This window comes from Osmia lignaria, unplaced genomic scaffold, assembly GCF_051020975.1.
Source record: "Osmia lignaria lignaria isolate PbOS001 unplaced genomic scaffold, iyOsmLign1 scaffold0074, whole genome shotgun sequence".
In the NCBI taxonomy this organism is placed as follows: domain Eukaryota; kingdom Metazoa; phylum Arthropoda; class Insecta; order Hymenoptera; family Megachilidae; genus Osmia; species Osmia lignaria.
The window spans coordinates 47,616-55,656 of NW_027478215.1; the positions used below are offsets into that span (position 1 = coordinate 47,616).

The following is an 8,041-nucleotide window of genomic DNA, read 5'->3' on the forward strand; positions in this document are numbered from 1 at the left end:
AAATATAAATAATTTATGGGATAATCTATAAATTAAATTTATATAATAATTTAAATTAAAATTAAAAAGATTAATTTTAAAATTTAAAAGAATTTAATGAGTATTTAATAATTTATTAATAAATTTTTAATTATAGTAAAATTAATTATATATATTGATTTTAAAAAAAAAATAATTTTAATAATATTAGTTATAATATAATGATTAAATTAGTAATTTAATTTGTATAAATTATTTTATGAATAGTATATATATATAAATATATATTTAAGTAACTAGGCAAAATAATTATATTCACCTGTTTAACAAAAACATGTCTTTTTGAATTTAATATAAAGTCAGTTCTGCTCAATGAGGAATTAAATAGCTGCAGTATTTTGACTGTACAAAGGTAGCATAATCAATTGTCTTTTAATTGAAGGCTGGGATGAATGAATTAATGAAATATAAACTGTCTCAATAATATAAAATAAATTTAAATTTTGAGTCAAAATGCTTAATTTTATTTAAGGGACGATAAGACCCTATAGAATTTTATATATTATAAATTTTATAAATTGTATTAATATATTTAGTTGGGAGGATTTTTAAATTTATTTAACTTTAAAATTTTAAAATATTGATTGATAGAATTTTAAATTGAAATATAATTAATAATATAAAAATAAATTACCTTAGGGATAACAGCGTAATATTTTTGGAAAGATCAAATTGAAAAAGGTGTTTGCGACCTCGATGTTGAATTAAAATTAATTATAAATGCAGGTGTTTATAAATTTAGTCTGTTCGACTATTAAAATTTTACATGATTTGAGTTCAGATCGACGTGAGTCAGATTGGTTTCTATCTTTAAAAAGATTTAAGATTTTTGTACGAAAGGACTAAGTTTTAAAAATAATTTTTAATTAATTATTAATAAGTTAAATTATCTTGGCAGAGTAGTGCATTAAATTTAGAATTTAAATAATATATATATAATTATAGATAATAATTTATTTAAATTTTATTTATTTATTAATTACTGTAGTGATAGTATTAATTGGGGTAGCATTTTTAACATTATTGGAACGAAAAATTTTAGGTTATATTCAAATTCGTAAAGGTCCAAATAAAGTAGGAATTAAAGGTTTATTACAACCTTTTTCTGATGCAATTAAATTGTTTTCTAAAGAATATATATATTTGGATAAAATTAATTTATATATATATATATTAGGTCCAATAATTATATTATTAATTTCGGTATTTTATTGATTATTAATGCCTTATTTTAGAAATTGAATAAATTTTAAATTTGGATTGGTATTTTTATTTTTAATATTAAGTTTAAGAGTTTATCCAACTATAATAATAGGATGATCATCTAATTCAATTTATGCAATATTAGGGTGTTTACGATCTATTTCTCAATCTATTTCTTTTGAAGTGAGATTATTTTTTATATTTTTTGTTATTATAATATTTATTGAGAGATTTTCTTTAGAAACATTTATTAAATTTCAATTTAATGTAAAATTTATTTTTTTTTTTTTTCCTTTATATTTTATATTAATTATTAGAATAATAATTGAATTGAATCGGGCTCCTTTTGATTTAATTGAGGGGGAGTCTGAATTAGTTTCAGGATTTAATGTTGAATATTATAGGGGGAGATTTTCTTTAATTTTTATAGCTGAATATATAATAATTTTATTTATAAGATTGATTATATCAATTATTTTTTTTAATTTTAATTATTCAATTTTTACTTTATTAATAATTTTATATCATAATTTTTTTTTTATTTGAATTCGAAGAATTATACCTCGAATTCGATATGATGAATTAATATATATATGTTGAAAAAAATTTTTATCTTTTATTTTAATTTATATATATATTAATTTTATTTTAAAAATATTAATAAATTTATATATTTAAATTAATAGAAAGTTATTTTTCTTTAATATATTTTCAAAATATATGTCTATTCAGACTCATTAATTAATAATTATAGATGATTTTATCTCAAAATTTTATAAAATATATATTTGAAAAAAAAAATATAAAGTATATATTTGTAAAAATTAGATTAATTAAAGTGTAAGGATAATCAATAGGTTGTCTTCCTAATCAAGTTAAAATGATGAAATTATTAATAAAAAATCAAAATAAGAAATTATTTAATGGGTAAAATTTATTAGTTTTAAATTTATGATTTATTATAAATGGGAGAATAAAAAGAATTAAAATAGAAAAAAGTAAAGCTAATACTCCCCCTAATTTATTGGGAATAGCTCGTAAAATTGAATAAGCAAATAGGAAATATCATTCAGGTTTAATATGTTGTGGGGTATTTATAGGGTTTGCAATAGATCAATTATCAGGATCATTTAATATATTAGGATTTTGTAGAATAATAAATCTAAATGATATAAAAATTATAAAAAATCCAAGAATATCTTTGGATGAGAAATATGAGTGGAAAGGAATTTTATAAATATTTCTATTTGTTCCTATTGGATTATTAGATCCAGTTATATGAAGGAAATAAAGATGTATAATAACTATTATTAGAATTAATAATGGTAAAATAAAATGTAATGAAAAGAATCGATTTAATGTAGCATTATTAATAGAAAATCCTCCTCAGATTCATTCTACAATTGTTTGTCCAATATAAGGGATTGCAGAAAGAAGATTTGTAATTACTGTTGCTCCTCAAAAAGATATTTGTCCTCATGGTAAAACATATCCTATAAAAGCAGTTCCTATTGAAGTTAATAAAATAATAATTCCAATATTTCATACATGTTGAGATGAATAACATTGATAAAAAATATTTCGTCTAATATGTATATATATACAAAGAAAATAAAATGATGCCCCATTTAAATGAATATAACGAAATATTCATCCAGAATTAACATTTTTTATAATGTGAATAATTCTATCAAAAGCATAATTAATATTTGGACAATAATGCATAGATAAAATGAAACCTGAAATAATTTGAATTAATAAAAGAATTCCTAAAATTGATCCAAAGTTTCATAAATAATTAATGTTTACTGGGGTAGGATGAATATTGAATGAAGAATAAATGATATTAAGAAATTTATTAGATTTAAAAATTTTTAAATATTTATTTTTCATTAAATTTTAATTTTACGAAGAGGGATTATTTTAATTGTAGATATTTTGAATGAAAGAGTTAAGCAAATTAATAAGAATAAGATTATAAAAATAGTTAAATAATTTATTGGATAAAAATAAATATTTTGAATTTTAAATAAATTATTATTTAAAATTATGTTTTCTGTAAATATAAAAATTGGTATTCAATTAATAAAATGAATAATTATAATAAAAGAAATAAAAAAAAAATTAATAGAAGTGATTAGTTCAAAAAATTTTATTTTTGAATTTTCATTGTTAATTAATCTTACAAAATAATTAAATATAATTATTATTCCTCCGATTAAAGAAATTGAAATTATAAAAGAGTATATTGAATTATTTATATTTAAAAATATTAAAGTAGATGAGGATAAGGTGAAAATAATAAAAGAGAATAAAATAGTAATTGGATGTAGTGAAGAAAGTAATAAAATATTTGTGATAATAAATAGATTTATGAATATAAATAAAATTTTTGATATTAACATTAACAAAATATAGTTTAAATAAAAATTTTAATTTTGGGAATTAAAGATATTTATAAAATTATTTTGAAATTAGACTTTAGAAAAAATTTTCAATATTAATTTACAAAATTAATGTTTTTTTTAAACTATAAAGTCTAATTTATTTTAAAAAGATATTTTTTAATTTTAATAGTTTTAATTTTTATAATAATATTAATAATTAATAAGTATTTTTTAATATTTTTAATTAGAATGGAATTTTTCGTAGTATTGAATTTAATAATTTTAATATTAAATGAGTTGGAATATTTAAGGTGAATATTTATATATTATTTAATTTTTTCTGTTTGTGAAGCTGTTTTAGGATTATCAATTGTAGTGTCAATATTGAGAATTATTGGAAATCAAGGTTTTATAATAATAAATTTAAAATGTTAATAATAGAAAGTATAATTTTTATAGTTGGATTTTTAATTATTAATTTTAATATTTATAAAAAGTTATATTTTATTAGAAATATAATATTTTTATTGAGTTTTTTGATATTAAGAATGAATAGATTTTTTATGGAATGAATTAATTTAAGATTAAATTTTGGATTAAATTTTTATTCTTATGGAATTATTATGATATCTTTATGGATTTTTGGATTAGTATTTATGAGAATTAATCAGGAAAAAAATTTGATTTTATGTTTAAATTTATTAATATTAATATTAATTGTTTTAGTAATAAATTTTTTTAGAATAAATATATTAATATTTTATTTTTTTTTTGAAGTAAGTTTATTAATTATTTTTTTTTTTATTATGAAATGAGGAATAGGATTTTTACGAATTTATGCAAGATATTATTTGATATTTTATACTTTATTTTTTTCATTACCTTTATTATTAGTATTATTTTATTTATTTAATTTAATAGGGTCTTTAAGATTTTTATTATTAGAAAGAATAAAATTTAAGTTAAATAAAATTTTATTTTTATATTTAATTATAGGATTTTTAGTAAAAATACCAATATATATAATTCATGGTTGATTATTAAAAGCTCATGTAGAAGCTCCTGTATTTGGATCAATAATTTTAGCTGCAATTTTATTAAAGTTAGGGTCTTATGGATTATTACGATTAATAATGATTTTTTTTCAAAATTTTTTAGAAATGAATAAGTATTTTATTGAAATTGGATTATTGGGAAGGATTATTTTAAGATTTAGTTGTTTTCGACAAATTGATATAAAAATTTTAGTAGCAATATCTTCTGTTGTTCATATAAATTTATTAATAGCTTCTATATTTACTATAAGAAAATTAAGATTTTTAGGTTCATATTTAATAATAATTGCTCATGGGTTGTGTTCTTCTGGATTATTTTATTTATTAAATTTATGTTATTTGGAGACTCATAGACGATTGATAATTATTAATAAGGGTGTTTTAATTTTTATGCCTTCTATATCATTGATATGATTTTTAATATGTTCTTCAAATATAGCTGCTCCTTTTTCTTTAAATTTAGTTGGGGAAATTTTTTTATTGATAAGATTAGTTAATTGAATAAGATTATTAATAATTAAATTATTTTTTTATTGTTTAGTTAGATTTATGTATTCTTTATATTTTTTTAGATTTATTGTTCATGGAAAGAATTTTTTTTATAAAAGATTAAGAAGAGGAAAATTAATTAATTATTTAATTTTATTATTTCATTGAATTCCTTTAAATATAGTTATTTTAAATTTAAGAATTTTTATTTAATTTAAATAGTTTAAAAAAAAATTTTGAAATGTGGGTTCAAAGATGTAAATTAAGTACTTTAAATTATTTTAATTATATTTGTATATATATTATTTGTATTTACGGGATTTTTTTTTTTATTTATAATAATTATTTTTTTTAATAGGAATTTAATTATTTTAGAATGAATAATTTATAGATATAATAGAATAAAATTTTCTTTTTTTATTTATTTAGATTTTTATAGAATAATATTTTTAATATTAGTTTCACTTATTTCTATAGTTGTATTAATTTATAGAATTTATTATATAGAAGGGGATAAATTTATAAATCGATTTATTATTTTAGTAATTTTATTTGTAGTATCAATATATTTTATAATTTTGAGACCTAGATTTTTAACAATTTTATTAGGATGAGATGGTTTAGGATTAATTTCTTATTGTTTAATTATTTATTATCAAAATGATAAAGCTTATAATGCTGGAATATTAACAATTTTTAGAAATCGTGTAGGGGATGTGGGAATTTTATTAATAATTACTATGGGAATAATATATGGGAGGTGAAATTTAATAATTTATAAATTTAATTTATTAATATTAATTTTATTAGTATTAGTAGCTTTTACAAAAAGAGCTCAAATTCCATTTACTTTATGATTACCTGCTGCAATAATAGCTCCTACTCCTGTCTCATCTTTAGTTCATTCTTCAACTTTAGTAACAGCTGGGGTTTATTTATTAATTCGATATAATAAATTTTTGTTTTTAGGATGTTTTAATAAATATATTTTATTAATTTCTAGGTTAACTATATTTATAGCGGGTTTAATTGCAAATTATGAATTTGATTTTAAAAAAATTATTGCTTTATCGACTTTAAGTCAATTAAGATTAATAATAAGAATTTTAAGATTAGGATTTTGGGAAATAGCTTTTTTTCATTTAGTAATTCATGCTTTATTTAAATCTTTAATATTTTTATGTGTGGGTAGATTTATTCATAATTTTAATAGAAATCAAGATATCCGATGTTATGGTGGTATAATTTATATTTATCCTTTTAAAACTATAGTTTTAATTTTTTCTTTAATATGTTTAATAGGATTTCCTTTTATATCAGGATATTTTTCTAAAGATATAATTATGGAATTAATTTTTTTAAGAAAAATAAATATAATTAGAATAATATTTTTAATTTTTTCTACAATTTTTACTGTATCTTATTCTATTCGATTAATTATATTTATTTTATTTTCTAAAAAAAATTATTATGTAAATTTAATTAAGAAAGAAGGTATTTTGGTAAATTTTTGTATATTTATTTTATTAATAACTATTTTTTTTATTGGATATTTATATTTTAAAATTTTTAATTTAAATTATTTAATTGTATTAACAATAAATTTAAAAATTATGGTTATAAAATTAATTTTATGTGGAATTTTGATTGGGCAGTTTTTTTATTTTAATTCTTATAAAAATTTAATAATAGGAAATTTTATAAGAACAATATTTTATATCGAAAAAATTTATTTGTATTATGATTTACCTTTAAATATAGTTATATTGTATGAAAATATTCATGAAAAAAATTTATTTGAATTTAAGATTAAATTTATAAAATTGAAATTTTATTTATTTAAATATAAGTTAAATGAATATAATTTTATGAATATATTATTAACTAATTTATTAATAATATTAATTTTTATTTTTTTAATTTAAAATTTAAATAGCTTAAGAAGAGCATAATATTGAAGATATTAAGGTAATTTTAATATTTTTAAATAAAATTTTTATAAATATAATTTTTATAAATAAATTTTATATTTATTAATATTATACTGAAAATATAAAGTTTTATTAAACTATATAAAAATTATTTAGAAATAATAATATATAAAATATTAAATTTAGAATTAGAAGTTCTATTTAAATTTATTTCTTTAATTGGAATTTTAATTCAATAAATTTATTAACAATAAATTGCTTCTATTTTAGCTTCAATTAATATTAATATGTATATATTATATATATAAATATATGAAGTAATTTTTACAATTAATTTCGGCTTAATATTAGACTTTTTTAGTCCATATATTAAAAAATTCAATTTAATAATCTATAACTTCATTCAATAAGTAGACTAATAATTATTAAAAAAATAAAAATTAAAATAATTAATATTAAAAAAATAGATTTAAATTTTATTAAAAAGATAGATGGTAAAATTAAGATAATTTCAATATCAAAAATTAAGAATAGTAAAGTAATTAGGAAAAATTGTGTAGAAAATGGGAGACGGGAGTTTGATTGGGAGTTAAATCCACATTCAAATGGGGTAATTTTTTCTCGATTTAATGGTTTATATATTCTTAAATAAAAATTAATTAATATAAGTATAGAAGTAATAATTATTATAAAATAAAATAAAAATATAATATTAAAAATTATATATATTAATTTTATAAATTTTTTAATTGGAAATTAAATGTAATTAAGTTTATACTATATATATATTAATTATTATTATATTTAAAATATTCATCAATAAATTGAAATATATAAAAATAATCAAATTACATCTACAAAATGTCAATATCAAGATGCTGCTTCAAAATTAAAATGATGAGTTGCAGAAAAATGTAGATTAATTAATCGGATTAGT

The 8,041-nt window shown here is 16.5% G+C and overlaps 1 pseudogene; it reads right to left on the bottom strand.

Annotated features, from left to right (window-relative positions):
- Nucleotides 1-583: 583 nt before the first annotated feature.
- Nucleotides 584-7,076, bottom strand: LOC143307746 (cytochrome b pseudogene; annotated as a pseudogene).
- Nucleotides 7,077-8,041: the final 965 nt, after the last annotated feature.